The sequence below is a fragment of the Cervus canadensis genome, chromosome 2 (genome assembly GCF_019320065.1).
Source record: "Cervus canadensis isolate Bull #8, Minnesota chromosome 2, ASM1932006v1, whole genome shotgun sequence".
Taxonomy (NCBI): domain Eukaryota; kingdom Metazoa; phylum Chordata; class Mammalia; order Artiodactyla; family Cervidae; genus Cervus; species Cervus canadensis.
The window spans coordinates 84,132,697-84,157,479 of record NC_057387.1 but is presented as its reverse complement, the minus strand read 5'-3'; the positions used below and the strand labels follow the sequence as shown (position 1 = coordinate 84,157,479).

The following is a 24,783-nucleotide window of genomic DNA, read 5'->3' as shown; positions in this document are numbered from 1 at the left end:
ACAGTGGCTAGAGTGAAAGTACCTATGCTGGGGATGTGATGATAAGATGACAGCTCTTGTCCTAGGGCTGCTCACAGTCCTGTGGCAGGGAGGGAAGGAGAAGCCTAGATGGAACATTTAAATGCAGGGATCAGATGATACAAGAAGAACTGCAGGGCTTATAATCATAGTGGAGAACAATATGGCAGTGTCTTAAAGAACTAAAAACAGAACTACAGTGTGATCCAATGAATCCCACTCCTGGGCATATATCTGTAGAAAAGTACAATCTGAATGGATACAAGGCCTCTGATGTTCATTACAGCACTGTTTACAACAGCCAAGACATGGAAGTCACCTAAATGTCCATCGCAGATGAATGGATAAGGAAGATGTGGTGTATATATGTATACAATGGCACACAGCCACAAAAAGAAGGAAATAATGCCATTTGCAGCAACATGGATATAAGCAACCTAGATATAAGTCAGACAAATATCATATATAACATCACTTATGTATGGAATCTAAAAACAACATATTCAACTTATTTACAAAACAGAAGTAGAATCACAGATGTAGAAAACAAGCACATGATTACCGGGGGGAAAGCAGAGGTGGAGGAGGATAAACTGGGAGAATGGGATTGACATGTTGTTCGGTCACTCAGTCATGTCTGACTTTTTGTGACTCCACGGACTGCAGCACACCAGACTTCCCGGTCCTTCAGTATCTCCCAGAGCTTGCTCAAACTCATGTACATTGAGTTGATGATGCCATCCAACCATCTCATCCTCTGTTGTCCCATTCTCCTCCTACCTTCCATCTTTCCCAGCATCAGGGTCTTCTCCAATGAGTCAGTTCCTTGTAACTGGAGGTCAAACTGTCAAAGCTTCAGTTTTAGCATCAGTCCTTCCAATAAATATCCAGGGTTGATTTCCTTTAGGATTGACCGGTTTGATCTCACTGAGGACCAAGGGACTCTCAAGAGGCTTCTCTAGCACTACAGTTTGAAAGCATCAATTCTTTGGTGCTCAGCCTTCATTATGGTCCAACACTCACATCCACATATGATTACTGGAAAGACCATAGCTTTGACTAGATGGACCTTTGTTGGCAAAGGAATGTCTCTACTTTTTAATATGCTGTCTAGGTTTGTCATAGCTTTTCGTCCAAGGAGCAAGCGTCTTTTAATTTTAAGGCTGCAATTACCATCCACAGTGATTTTGGAGCCCAAGAAAATAAAGTCTGTTACTGTTTCCATTGTTTTTCCATCTATTTGCCATGAAGTGTTGGGACTGGATGCCATGATCTTCTTTTTCTGAATGTTGAGTTTAAGTTGGCTTTTTCACTCTCCTCTTTTACTTTCATCAAGAGGCTCCTTAGTTCCTCTTTGCTTTCTGCCATAAGAGTGGTGTCATCTGCATAGCTGAGGTTATTGATATTTCTCCCAGCAATCTTGATTCCAGCTTGTGTTTCACCTGCCTGGCATTTTGCATGATCTACTATACACATAACTTAAATAAGCAGGGTGACACTATATAGCCTTGATGTACTCCTTTCCCAATTTGGAACCAGTCTATTGTTCCAAATCCAGTTCTAACTGTTACTTCTTGAAGTGCACACAGGTGTCTCAGGAGGCAGGTAAGGTGGTCCGGTATTCCCATCACTTGAAGAATGTTCCACAGTTTGTTGTGATCTGCACAGTCAAAGACGTTAGTGTAGTCAATGAAACGGAAGTAGATGTTTCTCTGGAATTCTCTTGGTTCTTGTATGAACCAACAGATGCTGGCAATTTGATCTCTGGTTCCTCTGCCTTTTCTAAATCCAGCTTGTACATCTGGAAGTTCTCAGTTCACAAACTGTTGAAGCCTAGTTTGGAGGACTTTGACCATGACTTTGCTAGCACGTGCAATTGTGCGGTAGTTTGAACATTCTTTGGCATTGACTTTTTTGGGGTTGGAATGAAAACTAACATTTTCCAGTCCTGTGGCCACTGCTGAGTTTTCCAAATCTGCTGGCATATTGAGTGCAGCACTTTCACAGCATCACCTTTTAGGATTTGAAATAGCTCAGCTGGAATTCCATCACCTTCACTAGAGTTTTCCTGAGTCATGCTTCCTAAGTCCCACCCGATTTTGCACTACAGGATGTCTGGCTCTAGGTGAGTGATCACATCATGGTTATCCAGGTTGTTAAGATCTTTTTAATATAGTTCTGAGTATTCTTGCCACCTCTTCTTAATATCTTCTGCTTCTGTTAGGTCAATACTATTCTTTCCTTTATTGTGTCCTTTATTAGTGTTCAGTATTAGCATCTTTATTGATATATACACACTACTATTAATATAGAAAACTAAAAAGAGCTTCTGTATAGTTCTTCTGTGTATTCAAAAATACACAGAAGAACTATACAAAAAAGATCTTAATGACCCATAAAACCATGAAGGTGTGATCACTCACCTAGAGCCAGACATCCTGGAATGTGAAGTCAAGTGGGCCTTAGGAAGCATCATTATGAACAAAGCTAGTGGAGGTGATGGCATTCCAGCTGAGCTATTTCAAATCCTAAAAGATGATGCTGTGAAAGTGATGCACTCAATATGCCAGCAGATGTGGAAAACTCAGCAGTGGCCAAAGGACTGGAAAAGGTCAGTTTTCATTCCAATCCCAAAGAAAGGCAATGCTAAAGAATGTTCAAAGTACAGCACAATTGCATTCATCTTACACGCTAGCAAAGTAATGTTCAAAATTCTCCAAGACAGGCTTCAACAGTACATGAACTGTGGACTTCCAGATATTCAAACTGGATTTAGAAAAGGCAGAGGAACTAGAGACCAAATTGCCAGCATCTGTTGGATCATACAAAAAGCAAGAGAATTCCAGAGAAACATCTACTTCTGCTTCATTGACCACACTAAAGCCTTTGACTGTGTTGATCACAACAAACTGTGGAACATTCTTCAAGAGATGGGAATACCAGACCACCTTACCTGCCTCCTGAGAAACCTGTGTGCAGGTCAAGAAGCCATAGTTAGAACCAGACATGGGACAATGGACAGGTTCCAAATTGGGGAAGAAGTACATCAAGACTGTATATTGTCTCCTTGCTCATTTAACTTACATGCAGAGTATATCATGTGAAATGCCAGGCAGGATGAAGCACAAGCAGGAACCAAGACTGCTGGGAGAAATATCACTAACCTCAGATATGCAGATGACACCACCCTTATGGCAGAAAGCAAAGAGGAACTAAAGAGCCTCTTGATGAAAGCGAAAGAGAAGAGTGAAAAAACTGGCTTAAAACTCAACATTCAGAAAACTAAGATCATGGCATCTGGTCCCATCACTTCATGGCAAACAGATGGGGAAACAATAAAAACACTGACAGACTTTATTTTCTTGGGCTCCAAAATCACTGCAGTTGGTGACTGCAGCCATGAAATTAAGACACTTGCTCCTTGAAAGAAAAGCTACAACAACCTAAACAGCATATTAAAAAGCTGAGACGTTACTTTGCTGACAAAGGTCCAAGTAGTCAAAGCTATGGTTTTTCCAGTAGTCATGTATGGATGTGAGAGTTGGACCATAAAGCAAGCTGAGCACTGAAGAACTGATGCTTTTGAAATGTGGTATTGGAGAAGACACTTGAGAGTTCCTTGGATTCCAAGATCAAACCAATCAATCCTAAAGGAAATCAGTCCTGAATATTCATTGGAAGGACTGATGCGAAAGTTGAAGCCCTAATACTTTGGCCCCCTGATGCAAAGAACTGACTTCTTAGAAAAGTCCCTGATGCTGGGAAAGATTAAAGGCAGGAGGAGAAGGGGACAACAGAGGATGAGATTGTTGGACTGCATCACTGACTATGATGGACATGAGTTTGAGCAAGCTTTGGGAGTGGTAATGGACAGGGAAACCTGGTGTGCTGAAGCCTATGGGGTTGCAAACAGTTGGACACAACTGAGTGACTGAACTCAACTGACTACAAAGACCTACTCTATATCTATAGCACAGAGAACTCTAATTGATAATCTGTAATGACTCTTATGGGAAAAGAATCTAAAAAGAGTGGATATATGCATAACTGATTCACTTCCCTGAACAGCGGAAACTAACACAACATTGTAAATCAGTTATACTCTACAAAATTTTAAGAAAATAATCGAAGAAGAAGAAAGAGAAGGAGGAGGAGGAGAACTGCAGGGCAGCTTAGCTCACCTTCAGGGATTCAGGGGATTTCCAAGGAGGGGGTCTATGCTGAGTTCTGCAGGAGTCAGCCATGAGAAAGGATGAAGGTGCATCCTTAAGCCACAGATCCCTAGAGCTGAAGGCTGTGGCTGCTCAACAAGCAGGCTTTTCCAGAAAGCAGGGTCAAGGGGGCCACTATGAGGTTTCTTACATGCCAACAGCTTTCTAGGTTTTTTTCTAAAGCTTCTCCCAAATTCTCCCTTCTTGGGCACAGTGACTTGGGAACTTCAGTTATTGTGCAGAGGCCCAGTGGTGGAGGAAGTAAGCCTCTTTGTAACTCTCTGTGTTGGTTATCACAGTCTGTTTCATGTTATCACAGGAATTAGGTCCCAGCAACCAGGTGATTGAGGTCTGGGACTAAGGTTGAAGAGTCCCAGGCCTGAGGGCCTTCACCAAGCCCTGAGCATCATGTGGCTGCCCCTGTGGCCTGTGTTTCCCAGACACTAGGTCAGCCAAGCAGGGCCCTGCCAGGAGATGTGAAGGCTTAAGGCACTGGAGAGCCAGAGTGTTTCTCCCCCGCTCCCCCCATGTCAAGGGGCTGCTGCTTCATGACTTCAGCTGTGCCGAAAGGGCCAAGACTCGCACTCGGCCCATGTTGACCACCCTTCGCCTCCGGTTACATCACCTCCTCCTCTGTTCCTCCAGCACCGGGTGGCGACAGCTTCCATTTTGCTGTTTCCCTGACTTGCTTTGCAGGGAATATAGCCCTTTATAGCTCCTTCATAATCTAAGCCACCATTTTTGTGGATTAAATTCCCTGTTTTTTCTATATACTTAGAGTGCTTTACATTTTTTTCTGGGAAATCCTGGGTGATAAATTTCCCCATCCAGGGCGCAAAGACTTTCGACAGAAAGAAACCCTAGATACAAGATCATTTTATTTGAGTTGTATTTGCAGTCTCTCTCTCTGGGAAAGTGTTAGTTGCTCAGTTGTGTCCAACTCTTTGTGAACCCATGGATCGTAGCCTGCCAGGCTCCTCTGTCCATGGAATTCTCCAGGCAAGAATACTGGAGTGGGTAGCCATTCCCTTCTCCAGGGGATCTTCCTGACCCAGGGACTGAACCCAGGTCTCTTGCACTGGCAGGCAGATTCTTTACCATCTGAACCACCAGGGAAGCCCCATCTCTCTGTACATGTCTCATTTTATTCTTACAACCACTGAGTGTGATGGGTGTTATTAAAATCTTCATTTTTACAAAGGAAGAAATTGAAGCATAGAAATGAGAACTGAACCAAGATCACATAGCTCACCAGAAGCAGGGCTGGGAATCCCATTCAGGTAGCCTGATTTCGAACTGCTGGGTTTCAGGTTTTTCTCCAAAATAAAAATCAGATAACCAGGTAGTCAATGTTTACTCATCTGTGTATCTCAAAATATTGGGGCCTTACAATATTGATCCTGAGATCCTTGCTGGAAAAGGGGTTGGCCATTGATGGTCCACCGTGTTATATGCATGTTCAAGGAATTCCTGCTGATGACTGCTTTTATTGGTCCCATACATATAAAGCATGAGCAAAGTTTATCTTACAGGGTACCTCAATCCTGAAAGGGAGTTATACAAGGTAAGAAAAGAAATTTGTGGAAAATATTTGTTTCCTCTCTGATTAGCAGATTCATTGTTGATATTACTAGGCTTAGAATCTGATAATGAGTGTATTACCATAAAAAAGAACGAATCTCCACAATGTTCTTCATAGCAGCCATACCGATTTGCAGGGTAGAGATAGAAACACATGCATAGAAAACAGACGTGTGGACACTGGGGTGGGGTCGGGGTGGGAATGGGATGAATTAGGGGGTTGGGACTGACTTATATACGCTGCTGTGCATGGAATGGATGACTAATGAGGACCTGTTGCGTGGTGCAGGGAGCTCGGCTCAGTGCTCTGTGCTGACATGGATGGGACGGAAATCCAAAGGGGATGGGATACATGTATGCATATGGCTGATTCACCTTGCTTGTGCAATGGGAAGTTAGCACAACACTGTGGAGTAACTAAACTCCAAAAAAAGATTAAAAAATAGAAAATGATTTAAAAGCTGCTGTCACATATCAGAAAAAAAAAAAAGAATGGGATTTGGAGACAGTAAGACCTGCTATAACATGAAGAAAACAACAATATCACATGGTAGCTCTGATATAGAGGTAATGCTTAAAAATAAAACTTGGATTAACAGGTGTTATGTCACCATCACCACTATCCAGCATCGTCATCAATATCATCTGAACTCTTCTCAAGAGACAGTTACATTGTTCCTACGTTTTTAGAAAATTGATCAGATGGCTAGGATAGGCTGGATACTGCATTAAAGTCTTTCAATATTGTCTCACAATCTTAATAACATTTGTGAAATATATTCTTTCTCCCCTTCAACACATACAGAAGCAGCAAAGTAACTTGCCCAAGGACACAGAGATATAAGACCAGTGCCAGGATGCAGCAACTTGAATTTATTTGGTCTGACCCTAAAACCCATGTTCTTTCCAGAATCCCTAACTTTATAATGTGATAATCATCTTATACAAAGGAAATATATTTATAAGTGTCAGTTCACCAGGGACTCAGAGCCATGGGTTTAGAGTTTGAAAATCTGAATTTGAGCTGTAGTTCTGCCATGAACCACCTGAAAGTCTGCACTATTCCTGGACATCCACTAGGAGAGAAGTGGATCACAAATGGAGGTTCTTTTTTAGTCATTTTCAGGACATAACATACTTAGTGATTCTTTGAAGAAGTGTCTCCTGGCCTGGAAATAGGAGGGCTGAAAGAAATCCCTCCCAAGATGGTATATTCTCAAGTCCCGAGGGAACTTAGAAAACCTCAGGCCAGGCTGGCACAGCACCAGTGACAGGCAAGTATTGCCTGGTTTCCCCTCCAGAGAGGTTCTGAGCACTCTGCCTAACAGATCCGATCCAAGGGCTGATGCTGCTGTGAGACCACGTGAGTCTCAGCCCTGGCATCCCTCATTTTGTCTTTGGCCACATAGAGCTTGGAGGGGCCGACCCGGAGAAAAGAGGTCCAAGGCCCAGGAAGCAACAGAGGGGAGGAGGAGCTTTCTCTTTTCTGCATAAACACATTTCACAATTCATAGAGGGATCATGGGCCTCACGTGTACATCAGGAAACAATTCCTAAGACGGGGTTTTGACAAGCACAGCCCTCTGAACTACTGGGGCCCTTCACATGACTATGCAAGTGTCAGTGAATTCAGCATTCCTCAGAAAGTTTAAAGAGCAAAATTAGCAGCTGAAGAAATAGGCACCAAAAAAAAAAATAATTGCAAGATTCAACTGGGTTTTCCTTGAACTGTGCACAATGCTCAGCTGATGGTAGTTGCTTAACAAATTTTTGTTGTTGTTGAATGAAAAACAAATAGCTTACTGAGTCAATGAATCAATTCAGGGCCTCTTATTTAATGACTCTTCCCCTTTAGTTCATATCAAGAAATGTGTTTTAAAAACACAGAATTAAAAAGGGAAAATTAAAAATTCATGAACTCTTATTTTTTCTTATGTGCTCTTTCCCTCCCCCTGCCCCATCCACCAAACATCCATCCTTCCATCCAAACACTTATTGAATATCTACTCTATTTCTGTCAAAGAAAAAAGAGACTTTGCAAATGTTATGATTAACAGTGGGTTGGTTATCCTGTAATTTATCAAGCCACAACTGCTTTGAAAACTTTAAAGGGTTGTATAAAAGAAAAACATCCCAAGCTCTAGCATTTGTGTTATAATTATCTCATACTTTACAGCTATATAAAGTACTTTATAGTTTGCAAAGCATCCTTAAACACTGTACCCTTCATGAAGTTTTTTAAAAAAATCCTGTCATATGCGTTATTTTGAGATCACAGTTGAAGAAACAATTTAAGAGAGGTAAAGTAACTTACTCAAGTTTATTTAGCTACTTAGAGGCAGAGACAGGAGTTTTACTCTCCTAGTCTGAAGATTTTTTTCCTATGTTTGAAAAATAAAAAGGTCTGTTTTAGATAGATCTACATCCTGAAAATGATGTTCTTAAAATAACAACCCTAGATACCTTTCTGAAGGAAAAAAGAATGTGAAGGAATTTGAACATTACCTAAGACTGTATGAACTTGAGACTCTAGAATTGGCCATGTGGAGGAATAAACTGACTGATAAATTTCATCAAATGAGCTGTCTGACTAAGCCAGCCAAGGGGTTAAGAGGTTCTTCAGGAAGAGGATCTTTGGAGATCACCAGCCTTGTGTTTCAATAATTGTAAGCTCCCAGAATTTTTTCTGCAGAGGACCAGACACTAGTTTCTACACAAGAAGATACTGAATTCTGTTCTTTTGTTGAATATTCATTCATTTTATATTGAAAATATAAAATATATTGAAAATATAAAATATATTGAAAATAATAGATGGGTTTGGCACTAGAGTGCTTAAAAAACCTGGACTTGTTCATCATAGGCCCTTGGTTAAGTTTCTTATCTCCTTTATGCATCAGTTTCTACATCTGTACAATTTGAATAACAGTATCCTCTGCATCGGATAGTTGTAGGGATTAGATGTGTTAATATGTGTAAAGTGCTTACACCAGTGCTGTCTGGAGAACATTCTTAGATGATGGAAATGTTCTATATCTGCATTTTCCAATACAGCAGTCACCAGACACAGATGGCAACTGAGCCCTCAAAATGTGGCTAGCGCACCTGAGGAACAGAATTTTCCATTTTGATGAGTTTCAGTAGCACATGTGCTTAGTGTGCTGTATTAGAGTGTGCTGAGGACTATAGAATGCTTGCTGTTTTTACTATCGTTGCTATTACTGTTGTCTTCAGACTTAGTCTTGAATCCCACTGACACGTTCTTAGGCAAATGCCTTGATCTCTAGAACCTCAATTTCCAAATCTAAAGATTCTGGATAACAATGCTTACCTTACAAAATTGTGGGTGGGGATTAAGTCAGATGTGGTGGACTCTACCGGTACTCAACAAATGGGACCTTCAGGTGTGCTTGGCACAAATGTAGAGATTTCCTACTTATTCCTAAATGCTCCTTGCTCAGCCATGCCACTGAACATTACCTCATGCTCTTCCTTCTCCTTGGAATGTTCTTCCCCTAGTACACTCCATCCCCCAACAATCTACCAGGGGAACATGGGTTCCAGGGTGCAGACCCAGATCTTTCATCAACAGTCTTCCCAGACTGTGCCTTTAGCCATTCACCTGAGCACCCCAGTCAGGGAGAAGTAGTCAACCTTTTCTATCTGTAATGTAGCTGTCTGCACAGCTGTCTCCCTCTAGCAGACTCTGAGCAGACTGAGGCCAGGGCAGGCTCACTAATTTTGGTTATTGTTTAACAAACGAATGACTGCATGTTGCACAAGGTGTATATAATACTAGTGAAACACAAGATGTTTTCTAGATAAAGGTAGTGGATTTAATCATGGGCAGATAAGCTGTCTTAAATACGACTGACAGTAAAAGATAAAGAGTTTTGAAGGACAACTTATAAGTGATAGTGAAAATCTTACTGGAGCCTCACAACTCACCTTGTTTAGAACTGTCAAAATCACTGGTAAAAATAAAGATGCTAAGACCCTTCTGATTATTGAAACATTGTTGTATGTCTCAGACCTTACAAGTATTATTGTATTAAATTCTTAAAATGATCTCGAGAGGTAGCTGTTATCACAACCTTTTACTAATTCAGAAAATGAGACCAAAAGTTGTTCAAGGAACTTGTCCAAGGTCCTTCAGAGTCAGAGCAGGGGAAGACAACACACAGATCCACCCAATGCTAAATCTCATGGAGCTAGAGAAAATAGTTCCTTTCTTTCCAACCACTTACAAGAATTTCAAGTATTCACAGACAGCAGAGCTGAACTCAGATCTCTTTCAGGATTTACTGTCATAATCCACTATAGCAAGCCCAAAGGGTTCATCTCAAGCCTAACAAATGAAGGGGAGTGAAACAGCTGAAAAGATTTCTGTGATCCTGGTGTTTGATGAAGCATCACTTTGGCTTTGAAAGAAATGCCACTTAGAATGCATCTAATCTAAATCCTAAAGTAGGTGTAAAAAAAATCCTAGGTAAAAATTCTACAAAGAAATTTCACACACCTTGACACTGCCACCACCTCTGTTCCCCTCAGCCCACGCCCCCATCCCCAGAACTGGAAAGATAATAGGAAAGGTTTTTGTCTAAATGAGATGTGAACAGACTTTACAAGATATTTGCACTATTTCGGGCATAATGGTGAAGAACAAGTGCTCTAGGATCAGACCACCTGACTTCAAGTCTGCAAGTTGGTCAAGTCACTTAACCTTGTTGGGTCTCGGTTCCCTAGCCTATGAAACTGGAATGACAACAGAATGTAGCTCCAAGCACTATTGTGAAGACGAAGTGAGCCAGACTGGTACCTGGATCACAGTTTGCTCCATATAGCTCTGCCATTGTTGTTAAACTACTGACCAATCTCAGTCTTCGGTGTTAAAGCAGGGCTTGGCACGACTGTTCAGGCATTCCCCCTCAGCATGCTGCATGCTCTGCCAGAGGGATCTGGGCTTACACAGAGTGACTGAACATTTGTCTTCTGTCCGCGCGTGTACAACTGATGACAGAATAATGGGGGGCTCATGGGGATCACAAAAATGAGATACCACGTAGTAGGAACGATTCAGGCTAACATTTTAAACACTGTTGATAATAAACCAAAAGCTATTTATATTCCTAAAACCCACAATAACATGTTTGTATGGTTTTTCCAGTGGTCACGTATGGATGTGAGAGTTGGACTATAAAGAAAGCTGAGGGCCGAAGAATTGATGCTTTTGAACTGTGGTGTTGGAGAAGACTCTTGAGAGTCCCTTGGACTGCAAGGAGATCCAGCCAGTCCATCCTAAAGGAGATCAGTCCTGGGTGTTCATTGGAAGGACTGATGTTGACGCTGAAACTCCAATACTTTGGCCACCTGATACAAAGAGCTGACTCATCTGAAAAGACCCTGATGCTGGGAAAGATTGAGGGCAGGAGGAGAAGGGGATGACAAAGGATGAGATGGTTGGATGGCATCACTGACTCAATGGACATGGGTTTGGGTGGACTCCAGAAATTAGTGATGGACAGGGAGGCCTGGCGTGCTGCAGTTCATGGGGTCGCAAAGAGTCAGACACGACTGAGCGACTGAACTGAACTGAACTGAGGATCATTCATCCTACAGTACAACTTGGTGATGATGAACATCGATTCTAAATTTCACACTTGTCCAAGACTTGCACCCATCAGACACCAATACAAGACCTTTGGGAAGGTCAGAGAACAAAGAAGAGACCCTCAGATAACTGTATCTGGGTCTCACTCCTCTGTTCTCCCTTCTACCCAGAAAGATCAAATCTCAAAGGTAGGCTATAATATGTAATAGCTTGGAAATCTGAGACTCAGAGAACACTAGCAAAATCCACAATAAAGACTAAGGAAAAACTTGATTTCAGAAATTCCTTTCTTCTTAACTGCAACACAGCCTCTAGATTACTTGCTCACTCTGATCTGTAACATCATAAAAAACAATTTTTCACTCACGGGCATTAGACATGGAAAACGGTCAAGTTGAAATCCAATCCAAATAGCCAAGTTAAGTCACAAAAATCACTTACCATCTAAGTAAAAGAAATAAAATTAAGAGAACTGGTCCAAGTATCACAAATGTGTCTTCTGGAATAAATCCTTACATAGATCTAAAACTGTGACTCTAAATCACACAGTTGCCTTCTGATGTTTTCTAAGTTAGTTAATTTGACAGCTATTTATTGATTCCCAGTTATAAGCCAGGCACTGTGAGGAGCAAGAATGCTAAAGATGAAAACGGTTTCCTTTTATACTACTGGATCCCAGTCTAGGAGGGACGAAAGGGACATAGGCAGACACAAGACGATAAGGAACAACCAGTGACTCAGATCTGAACCTGTCTAATCAAAGTATGGAGCCAGGACCCCTGACCTAGTTTGGATGGTCAGGAAGGACCTCCTGAAGGAGGGGAGGCAGGAGTCTCCTCAGTCAGCAGGGGGAGAGAATAGGAAAGGAAAAGCAATTCCAGTAGCCTAGAGATAGATAAGAGAAACAGATGATGTGAACTACTGGCCTACAGAAACTGAAGAAGATGCAACCCTGTGTTCTGAAGAACATGGTTGGACAAGGCTCTGGATCAGAAGGCAGACAATTTATACTGGGTTCCCAGCTCCACCACATGAGCACCATGCAGCATAAGCTAGCGCATCAGCATAAGTACAGCACATAGCAGAAGCTAACTCGCCTCCGTGGGCCTCAGTTCTCTCAGGTGTGAGGGGGGAGTGACCGCATCTACTTGGCCACCTGATGCAGAGAGCTGACTCACTGGAGAAGACTCTGATGCTGGGAAAGACTGAAGGCTGGAGGACAAGAGGGCGACAGAGGATGAGGCATCCTGAACTCAATGGACACGAGTTTGAGCAAACTCCAGGACATGGTGAAGGACAGGGAAGCAGAGTGTGCTGCAGTTCAGGGGGTCACAGCTGGACATGATTTAGTGACTGAACAACAACAGAATAGCACTGTACCCCCCGTGTCCCAGGAAGCACGCCCCCCGTCCCAAGTCCTGAGCAAGGGATAATGCATGGTCACCCTCCACGTAATAAGGCAAGCAGCCTTGTGCCTGGGATGTAAAAACTGCTAAATAAATATCAGTGTCCAACCTCTCCCGGGAGAGAGTAATCTTTTTTTGGCCCTAGACAAATGGTCTCATTTATCAAATTATCTGAAGGCTCTCTGCAGGTGAAAAAGGAAGTAGTCACCATGACAGTCCCCTCAAAGACACAGAGCAGACCGGTGAGATGGTTCAGGACAACACTAACGGGAGACGGGACTTGCTCAGACAGACTCTTTTGGACACCTGAACCTGGGGAAGAGGCCTGAAATTTCAGAGGAAAATATCACAGTTGGCTCCCCAGTTCTCTCTCCCCAGCCTCTGAAGCCACACTCAGTGCCTCCTCCCTTGGTGTTGAGTTTTGGTTCCATCAAAAAACGTCCAGAGGTTTTGTGGGGTTAGTTGAACATTGACAGATTCTTCAAAGCCTGGAATTCACTCCCAGAGCCAAAACCAGCCAAATTTCTATGGGGCTAAGATTTCCCCCAGAGAGGGTTACAGGGCTTCACTACACACAGACTGATTGATCTAACCTTGCGCCATGCTTCAGACAACAAGGAGACAAAAAAGAAAAATAGATTTTTGAAGCTGGATCCTCTGTTCCTGGCCCCTATTACTGGCGGAGTGGGGGTGGGAGTGTAAGGCGACCCATCGCTGGATAAGAGTCAGGCCAGAGAATCGGAGAATTAAGTGCTATGCAGAGCAGCTGGAGAGAGGAAAAACAAAACAAAACCTGAGCAGGATAAAGGGCCCAGGGTTTTAACACAGCGAATGAATGACATGTGGCTCAAATAGTTTCAAAGAGAGCAAAGGCTTAGGTAAATAAATAGTATGGAAGACGAGAGCAAAAATGAATTATAGAAAATCCCACAAGGAATACACTGGGATTTTTCAAAAACTGCAGATGAAACGACAAGAGATCAACATTCAGCCCTCCCTTTCCACCTACACACCTGCTCCCGACATCCACGTTCTTGGGATAGTTAGCCCTGGCCAGGCTCCCCTCTTCTTTCTCTGGGCCTGCCCTGGGCTCTGGGGGTAAGGGGGATGGTCTGAAAGAGCCCTGGACTTCAGCGAGAAAGAGACATTTCCAGCCACATGACTTTGAGCAAATGAGCTGAGTTCCTTGAGCCTCTAATACCTCCTCTGTAACAGCGAAGTGATGATTTCAAAGTAAAAGTGTAAAAAGGCAATCTTGTTTTGAAAGGAAAGTGCTGTGATCACATCTTAGGCCCTGAATAATATTCTCTCCCTCCTCCATTCGGTCGGATCCAATTTGATAAATGTTTACTGAGCACAGCTCTCCATGAGGGAGCATGCTCAGCACTGCAGGGGAAACAGTACCTGAAAAAACATAATCACTGTTCTCCTAGGGCTCACAATCCCCTGGGAGCCAAGGATGCGGGTACCCAGCAGCCTGATTATGGCTGCCAAAGGAGCACAGCAATCGATGAGCAGAAGGAAGGGTCTCACCGTGTGTGGGTCTAGATAGGCTTCTCCACTGAGGGCCTGTTTCCTCTTTGACCTGGTGATCAGAGGTCTCCTCTACCTTGGCTGTGGCCACTCACTCCAGGTCTTGCTGCAGCCTACCTCAAAAGCTTTAGGTCTCCTCTACAACACCATCATCATAAGAGCTAACACCTGTGTAGCATTTACCTGCTCCAGGAAATCTTCTAGGTGCTCTATGTAAATTATCATAGTAGTGAATCCTCACAGTTACTGTTATGAGGCCCATCTGGGAAACAAGAACCTGCGAGCCAGCAGGGTAAGTAACTGACCAGTGATCACAGAGAGCAGATGACGTGTGGAATAAGAATCAGGCTGTCTGGCTCTGGAAATCATGCTTTCTTCCAACCCTGAGACTAGGAATGCAGTTGTGGGTATTCTTGGGCAGGGTTTATTGGTACACACAGGTACTTCTTTCTGTTGGATAGATGCTGTATGTTCATACTATTTTTTCACTCTGCCTTTGCTCTCACTCCTTCTAAATTCTTTATTACAAAGGGAAGAATTCTTGAGTGATTTAAAAAAATAACACCCAGTCCATCGCTTCAAAGCACCTCTGGGCAAACCTGGAGTGTGTCCAAGTCAGTGCATCTCTTTGGGCACTCTTTGGAGAGAGAACTCCCAAGGCCATCAGCAGTGTGGGACCAGAGGCAGCAATTGAACAGGCAACGTGAAGCAGCTTCCACTTGCCAGGCCTTCCAACCTTGCATTGTCCAGGCACACCTGTTATGCTGTCACTGGGCACTGTCCCCCAAAGCTGGCCAGTCCTCGTCATCATCCACAGCCTCCCCACATTCTGCCACCTGCCAATCTGCAACCTAGAGTCTGGCAGGCCCACAAGTGTTCTTTTCTTCTTTACTGCATTCTTTTTCTTTGGAGCTGTGTGGCTGGAGTTCATTTGGGCTGTTATCAATCAAGCGATGCAACCAATTTTTTTTAAGAACGAAAATAATCTGATTAGCAACCTGGAATTTTTTAGGATAAAACTTAAATTAGAATAGTGAGAAGAAAAGAAACTTCTATGGAAAAGAAAAAAAAACCCAAAAAACTATAAACTAGTAAATTTTGCTTTTACTCTTACCCTGGCAGAGGGAGGAACATGCAAAAAATACAAATGATGAAAGGGTTCAAAGTCATTTTCACAATTCATTGAAGTACTCAACCACTGTCAGTTATTAGAACTTAGCTGGGAAGCTTTGGTATCCATTCCTCATTTCTTTTTTTCATTTTTAACTTTTGACCTCCTTCATCCATTTCTCCCACTTCTCACCCCCTGCCTCTAGCAACCAACAATCTGTTCTCTGTATTTATGAGCTTTGGATTTATTTTTCGATTCCATATATAAGAGAGATCTTACAGTCATACAGTGTGTGTCTTTTCCTGTCTTATCCATTTCACTTAACATAATGCCCTTGAGGTCTATCCATGTTGGCACAAATGGCAAGATGCCATTCTTTTTAATTACTGAATAATAGTCCATTGTCTATAAATTGTATATAAAATCCACCGGAATTTATTTTTAATGTATGGGGTTTCCCTAGTAGCTCAGCTGGTAAAAAAAAAAACCATCTGCAATGCAGGAGACCCCAGTTCGATTCCTGGAGAAGGGATAGGCTACCCACTCCAGTATTCTTGGGCTTCCCTGGTGGCTCAGCTGGTAAAGAATCTACCTGCAATGCAGGAGACCTGGGTTCAGTCCCTGGGTTGGGAAGATCCCCTGGAGAAGGGAAAGGCTACCCACTCCAGTATTCTGGCCTGAAGAATTCCATGGACTGTATAGTCCATGGGGTCATAAAGGGTTGGACATAACGAAGTCACTTTCACTTTCATGGTATAAGGCAAGGGGCAACATCCAATTTTCCCCATATTGATATCTAATTAACACACCTCACAGATCTGCAGTACTACCCTTGTAATAAATTAATTGTTTATATATGAGTGAGTCTGTTTCTAGACTCCTTAATCTGTTTTCCTCTGGTCTGTCAACCTGTGCCATAAAACCAGCCTTTATTGCTTTATAACAAGTTTTTTTTTTAATATCTGGTAGTATTAAATTCTCCCAACTTTGTTCTCCAAAGATATCTTGTTTATTACTGGCTCTTTCCATAAAGTTTCAAAATTTGACCATCAATTTCTACCCCCTCACACACAAATCTGCTAGAATTTTGAACTGGACTCACTGAGTCCATACAAGAAACTGGAAAGAACCAAAAAAGGAGAATATTGAGTCTTCCAATCAATGAACATCATATATCCCTTCATTCATTTGAGTCTTCTTCAGTTTCTTTCAATAATGTTTCATAGATTTGTGCATAGATGTCCTTAACATCTGCCATTAAATTTACTTCTAGGTATTGGATATTTTTATATTACTGTAAATTATGCTATTTAAAATTTTAATATTTTAAATAAACATTTCTCTTTCATGAGAATAAAATTTATTTCTGTCCTGACTTTTTGAATAGCAATATTGCTAAATTATTTATAGATTTTAATACTTTATCTATAAAATATTAAAATTTCTATATATGTCTTATGTCATTTATGATGTCAACTGTATGTCTTTCTCATAATCTTTATATTTTTCTTGACTTACTGCTCTGGCTAGGACATACACTAAAATGTGGAATAAAAGTGGTGAGAATGGGAAAGTTTTATTTCACCATTAAGTTTGATATTTGAATTAAGTGTTTTGTTCTGTATGCATCCTTAATCAGAAGAAAAAAAAGTTCCTTTCTGTTCTACGTTTGCCAAGATTTTTTTTAAAGTCATGAATCTGTCTTACATTTTATTTATGAAAGGTCTTTCTTTAAACAGTTATTAAAATAATCCTATCATTTTCTTTTTTAAATATGAAACTGCATTAACAGTTTCTTTTTTTTCAAAAATTTTTTTCCCTTTTTTTCAAATGTTAAAATGATTTGCTTGAGTTCTTTTACCAGTTTTGGAAAACTTTTGGAAATTATCTTTTCAAATATAGCTCTGCTTATAATATATCTCCTCTCATTCTAGGCTTCCGATTACATCTCTGCTAGATCCCTTTACCATGCCCATATCTCATACTCCTGTGTATTTTCCAACCTTGTGTATACTATGTTGCAGTATGGATATTTTCCTGACCTACTGTCCAGTTCATTAATTCTTTCTTAGGCTATATTGAGTCTGCTATTAATTTCAGTTCTTAATTTCAATTATTGCATTTTCAGCTCTACAATTTCCATTTGGTTCTTTTTAAATTTCCCAGTTCTTTGAATTCTCCATCTTTTCCTATAATTTCTTGAATATAATACTTTCAACACCTCAATCATCTGTGGGTTTGGTTTTTCTCTTGATTTATGAAAATTCTTATATTTTGCATACACCTAAGATTGTTTTGGTGGAGAAACTATAAATGAAAAATTTTATATGTAAGTTGAACCTCTTATGTTGTCTTTCTCCAGAAAAAATACAATTTTGCTTTTTGCAGTTAGCTGAAGAGGGAAAGATTTAACTGCATTTAATTAGGTGCTGACTTGATTCAAAGCCAGGCTTCAGTAAAGTCTGTCTTTTCCAGTTTACTCTTATGGTCCCAACTAAAAGTCTAGAGTGTTTAACAGGATCTTTCATCCTTAACGATCCCTGAACTCAAGTTGTTGTCCTTCCATCCTGGGGAGGTTACCAAATTGGTGCTTAGCTTGCCAGAATCTCAGCTGCAGATTTCAAATCAGCAAATGTCTTGTGTAAAGGGTAGAAATATCAAGCCAAATTCTCTGGGCCTCTCTTTTGATCATGGTCCCTCAAGTCAAGTGGATATCTCCACTGAATAAAATAAGTTTTAATGAAAGCCCAGCTTAAAATTGAATAAATTATTCTAACTACTTTAAAGTTAACATTTATTATATTTTGCCAGTTATGAGAGAAACTTCATTTGAAATTAAAAAAGATACTTTCATACATTTAGTAATAGGAGAAATACAAAGAGAACTCAAAATTTTCAATAACTTTTGCATAATCAGTGAATTTAGAAAAGAAGGAGAAGGTGAAGAAGAAAAGTGGAAGAGGAGAAAGAAGGGGGAGGAGGAAGAAAAACTGTCAAATTCCCTGTATTTCTTTCAAGGTCCCCTGCTACAACACTGTTACAGGCTACTCCTTCTTTGCACGTTCCTCTTCCCAAACTTCTGGGAAATATAGAAACGTCTGCTTGGAATAAGTATCTTGTTTAAAACCACCTTCAGTGGCTTGACGATGCCTGCGAAGAGGAGGGGAGCACAGATTTTCAACATGATGCTCAAGTACTGCCATTTTCTCCCTACCTATTTGATCCTTATAACCCCATCTTCCAGGAGTCTCTTACAGATATTACAGACTTTGGCCAAATCGAAACGCTTACCATTTCTCAACCCCATTCTAGTGGCTCCATGAATGCTATTCTCTCCATCCAGACTACTTTATATGTCATTGCTTGCAATGGAGAAGATATTTATTACTCTGGGTTCAGTTCAAAGGCTACCCCTCACACTTCCTGAAAGGACTATGGCAGCTGACATTCTAGGGTTCTCATTACTAGCTGTGTGATCTTGTGTAAGCTGCTGGAGTTGATGTGACGATCATACAAGTAGACTGCCACTGCTGCTGCTGCTAAGTCACTTCAGTCGTGTCCGACTCTGTGCGACCCCATAGACGGCAGCCCACCAGGCTCCCCCATCCCTGGGATTCTCCAGGCAAGAACACTACCTAGCACATTACTGCCATGCTGAAGTTATTAAAAGAATTTTAGTATCTTGTCTTTCCACTGTCTTACAGTTTCTCCTGAAAGAGACTTCTCCCTTTTCCAAATTCCTATAGAACTTAGTCCTCAGGCTAAGAACTTCTTTACATCGCTGATTTTGCCACACTAACTATTAATAGCATAGTGCTTAGCATGTTTATAGGCAAAAACATTAACTGAAGTATATACTTACTGGGTTAAGTGCTGGGCTCTGAAGTTACGGAAATGAATATGACCAGATTCATTGCCCACAAGAAGCTCATAGTCTAAGTAGGGGACAGTAATATAATCATCTATTTAAATGTCTAAATGTTATTCTCCATGTGTTACATTTAGAGATATGGACACAGGGAAAGAATTATTATCCCACATGCATTAGGCTGGGCAATAAGGTCACACCACAGTAAACCAGACAATGTGTGAATAAGACACATATTATTCAAGAATATTTAATGTGTTTCACAGAATTGAATTGTGTGGGTTTTTCTTTACAAGTTTCAGTGGTGAGAGGCCTGAATATAAAAGGTGTGTGGAGTCTTCACTCATGTTACTGACACTGGTGGCAGAGTCGCCCGCCCTCCCCACCGCAGTTTTCACAGTGGTGAGTCACAAGGCTGGCACACTTTTAACTCACTAGGCTAAATTCAGCCCAGGAACCTGTAATAACACAGCTCAACAGCCTAACACAATCTCTTTAAACAGAATACAAGAACCTCAGCTTTCCCTAGACCTGAACATTTGATTCAAAGATTCTCCATGTTTTCCCTTTTTTCAACATTAAAAAAAAAAAAATTGTCTAAGGCTAACTCAGTAAACACAGGCTTGGGTGAATCTATCTGACGGTAAGAACAGGAGACGCAGAGTCAGACAGACCTTCCAGGTTCTCCTCTCACCCCACCCACACGCCTGAACCGAAGCGAGTCTCATTTTGACCTTTACAGGGGTGGGAAGAACCTACATAGCCAGAGTTGTAAGAATTGTCAAGGTAAACACTTATGCAGTGCCCAACTCATGGTAAGCATACCAGACTGGAAGAGCTCTTTATTGCTCTACTTTTCAAATAAAAAAATTTTAAATGCAGTCTTTCAATTAGCCTGGGCTCAATTTTGTTCTTTCTGGATTATAAACAGATAACTTTGACTGGAACCAACTTGAGTTCTGACCATCCCTTGCATATCTTTTAAGGTGCTGGTGGTGAAGTTCATTAGTATAATGTGGGGACTGGATATAAGGCAGATGTTTAGGCCACAGTCAAACCTACTATTCAGTATCTATGGTAGTGGTGGTTGTGGGAACCCAGTACTCTGCATTTTAATTAATTCCTTGATTGACTTTGCATATTCAAACCACTACAATAAGTAAATAAGATCAGGAATCAGATGTACAAACAAATGAAAACTTATGTCATTCTATGTTCAAATTAAAATATTTGGGTTTTTTTTATTATCTGGATTATGATTTCAATTTACTATAGAGAATTGGAAATAATGTAAATGACTTATTTTCTCATATTGCTCCTCTGTGTATTTTCCATTTTCAGTAAATAATAATTTCTAAACAAAATGAGAACAGAGGGAAGCTATGTGGGAATGTTTATATTGCCACCAAAAAAATGAAGATGGAATATTGAGAAGTAGGGGAATAGAAATCCTTAAGGATTGTGGAAGAACATTCAGCATCTCAGACTACAGTGAGCATGGGCAGACTTTGTACATTCTCTGTTTGGATTTGAGGAAAGAGATGACAGGACCAGAGATAAAACTTCTCTCATAAAGACAGTGGCCAAGATCAGGGTGGGTACAAGACATTGAAAAGTATCACTGCCACCCTCAGACCTGATGGATGAGAAACAATGATGCTGAGATATGGAAGTCAGAGATGGGGAAATGTATTTCCTCTTCCAGCTACACTTCTGTAGGTTGGGAAGTGATGCTGCAAAAAAAGAGTGCAAAGCCCTGGCAGAAAAAAGCAGGTTATTTCTGAATCCCCAGGGCCTGGGAGAACAAATATCTGTTTCATTCCCTTGAAGTAAATTTTTGTTTTAAGCTTAAATAGAGATGACATTATTTATTATTTTTTTTTACTGCTCTATTTCTTTTGAACTATCATCCATTGGTATTACAAACCACAGACGTACTCCCAAGGCGAATGCCTCCTGTAGAGCACTTGACATAGTTGTCAGATGACAATCAGTGCTGAGGAAGCTACTTGAACAGATATGGTTGATCCAACTTAATTTTAGCATCCAGTCTCCTAGACTTGGAATTCAGGGCTTTTTACATTTGAGCTTCTGACCTGGAAGCCCTTAACATTTAAGGGCTCACCATGTGTTAGGAGAAGGTGTCTACACAATTCAAGAGGATCATCTCCATTTATAGAAAAGAACTCTGAGGCGTAGAGCAGCTACGTAACTTGTTAAAAACCAATGGCAAAGCTGGGAGCTCAGAACCCATACTGTGGTACATGGTTTCTGCTTTCCGGGCCATCTCTCACTGTTCCCCTCACAGATGAACTGCAGGCTCGCCATACTGAAAGGATCCTTGATGGAGTCAGGCCTTATCACACTCAGAAATTTTTCACATTCTGTTCCAGCCTCTTGAAATGCTTATCCCATTTCCACCTCCTAAGTGATGCTTCTCTCACTTGTCCTGGCAGAGGTGGTTGATCTATTCCCTGCACTCTTGTGACACTTCCCTTTCATCTGGGAAAAGCAGGGTGCAGCTTCCAATGAGATTTTCCTGATGACAGGTCTGCCTTGTCTACCAGCTGCTAAGCTCCTCTAGAGAAAGGACTGGGTCATCTTCACCCTGGTAGCCCCAGTTTCCTGTATGGCATCTGAGGGCCAAGTATGGGCCTAACACATATTTGCTGACTGAATTAATTGCTACTTGCTTCTTAAACCACAAAATGTTCCCTCACTCCACTAAGGTCTGTTTCCTCAAATGTCACCACTCTGGATTAAACTTTCCAGAACTCTCTGTACTGGCAGCAACTGCTGGCACTCATCATTGGTTTATACAGACCTGATCTTTGTAACACGTAGCAGTACCTGATAAAGACACATGAATGTATATATGCATATACACATAAACCCACACATACACTATGCTCAAGTGTATGTGTGTGGGTATACTGGTACACGCATATGTACACACAAACATATATACAAACATTCAGCCAAACATACATATTTAAGAGCATGCAGATACAGGTACATTTGTACATGTGTATGCACAAACACAACATGTATACATACTTGCAGACAGAAGTGTGTAACAAATGAAAACATCTGGACTCACATAAGCACATGCATGAACATGTCCATCCACATGTATGTGTGTGCATGTGCATGTATGCATCCAGCGCATATAAAATATACACACATATGTGAGGTTATGAACACTTCAAGCAGGATAGAACATCCTCAGCAAATAGAAGTTCTTACAGAGTAGAAACTTGTTTCTATTCAATACCATATCTAACACTCCTATAATAATACATGGCACATAAAAGGAAGATATCACATATTTATTAAATAAAGGAATGAAACTTTGGATTTCTCTTGCCAACTGCTATCATTCATAATGTAAATCTGTTGAGATCCCACTGCTCACACATAAATATACAGACACTGTTCTAAGTGCTTTACAAATACCAGCTCATTTATTCTTCAAACAACTCTATGAGGTAGGTGTGATTTTTATTCCCATTTTATAGGAGGAAAAACTGACGGATGGAGTGTCAAGCAACTTCCCAAGGTCTCATAGACAGCAAGTAGATCAGGATTTGAACCCATTCAGTTCAGTCGCTCATCATGTCTGACTCTTTGCAACCCCATGGACTGCAGCATGCCAGGCCTCCCTGTCCATCAACAACTCCCGGAGCTTACTCAAGCTCATGTCCATTGAGTCAGTGATGCCATCCAACCAACTCATCCTCTGTCATCCCTTTCTTCCCCCACTTTCAATCTTTCCTAGCATCAGGGTCTGTTCAAACGAGTCAGTTTTTCGCATCAGGTGGCCAAATTATTGGAGTTTCGGCTTCAACATCAGTCCTTCCAATGAATATTCAGGACTGATTTCCTTCAGGATGGACTGGTTGGATCTCCTTGCAGTCCAAGGGACTCTCAAGAGTCTTCTCCAACACCACAGTTCAAAAGCATCAATTCTTCAGCACTCAGCTTTCTTTACAGTCCAACTCTCACATCCATACGTGACTACTGGAAAAACCATAGCTGTTACTAGACGGACCTGTGCTGGCAAGGTAAGATCTCTGTTTTTTAATATACTCTCTAGGTTGGTCATAATTTTTCTTCAAAGGAGTAAGTGTCTTTTAATTTCATGGCTGCAGTCACCATCTGCAGTGATTTTGGAGTCCCAAAAAATAAAACCTGTCACTGTTTCCATTGTTTCCCCATCTATTTCCCATGAAGTGATGGGACCGGATGCCATGATCTTAGTTTTCTGAATGTTGAGCTTTAAGCCAACGTTTTCACTCTCCTCTTTCACTTTCATCAAGAGGCTGTTTAGTTCTTCTTCACTTTCTGCCATAAGGGTGGTGTCATCTGCATATCTGAGGTGATTGATATTTCTCCCTGCAGTCTTGATTCCAGCTTGTGCTTCACCCAGCCCAGCATTTCTCATGATGTACTCTGCATATAAGTTAAATAAGCAGGGTGACAACATACAGCCTTGACGTACTCCTTTCCCAATTTGGAACCAATTGGTTCCAAATTGACTCTGTTGTTCCATGTCCAGTTCTAACTATTGCTTTCTGACTTGGATACAGGTTTCTCAGGAGGCAGGGAAGGTTGTCTGGTATGCCCATCTCTTTCAGAATTTTCCACAGTTTATTGTGATTCACACATTCAAAGGCTTTGGCATAGTCAATAAAGCAGAAATAGATGTTTTTCTGGAACTCTCTTGCTTTCTTGATACTCCAACGGATGCTGGCAATTTGATCTCTGGTTCCTCTGCCTTTTCTAAAATCAGCTTGAACATCTGCAAGTTCACGGTTCACGTATTGTTGAAGCCTGGCTTGGAGAATTTTGAGCGTTACTTTACTAGCGTGTGAGATGAGTACAATTGTGGGGTAGTTTGAGCATTCTTTGGCATTGCCTTTCTTTGGGATTGGAATGAAAACTGACCTTTTCCAGTCCTGTGGCGACTGCTGAGTTTTCCAAATTTGCTCACATATTAAGTGCAGCACTTTCACAGCATCATCTTTTAGGATTTGAAATAGCTCAACTGGAATTCCATCACTTCCACTAGCTTTGTTTGTAGTGATGCTTCCTAAAGTCCACTTGACTTCGCATTCCAGGATGTCTGGCTCTAGGTGAGTGATCACACCATTGTGATTATCTGGGTCATGATGACCTTTTTTGTACAGTTCTTCTGTGTCTTCTTGCCACCTCTTCTTAATATCTTCTGCTCTGTTAGGTCCATACCATTTCTGATTCATTTGAATCAGTTATGTCTTCTTAATTGCTGCCTTGTGTTACCTCAAGAGTTTTCATTTTCATTGTCTTCAGAAATCAAATTCTTACATCAGAATCATAGCAGAGAACATGATAAAATTAGAGTTATCAAGGTGGGTGGGGCAGACGCTACTAAAAGATCTTACTAGAGACTAATGCAATTTTTC

The 24,783-nt window shown here is 41.2% G+C and overlaps 1 protein-coding gene and 1 long non-coding RNA gene across 11 annotated transcripts in view; both read right to left on the bottom strand.

The window, feature by feature from the left end:
* Positions 1-24,783, bottom strand: part of FGGY (FGGY carbohydrate kinase domain containing) — a 483,924-nt gene that overhangs the window by 200,523 nt on the left and 258,618 nt on the right. The window lies entirely within an intron of this gene.
* LOC122436911 lies at positions 1,760-24,251 on the bottom strand. The gene is made up of 3 exons (XR_006268153.1): positions 24,153-24,251; positions 23,495-23,497; positions 1,760-1,828 (listed from the first exon to the last, which is right to left on the bottom strand). It is a non-coding gene; the product is annotated as an uncharacterized LOC122436911 (long non-coding RNA).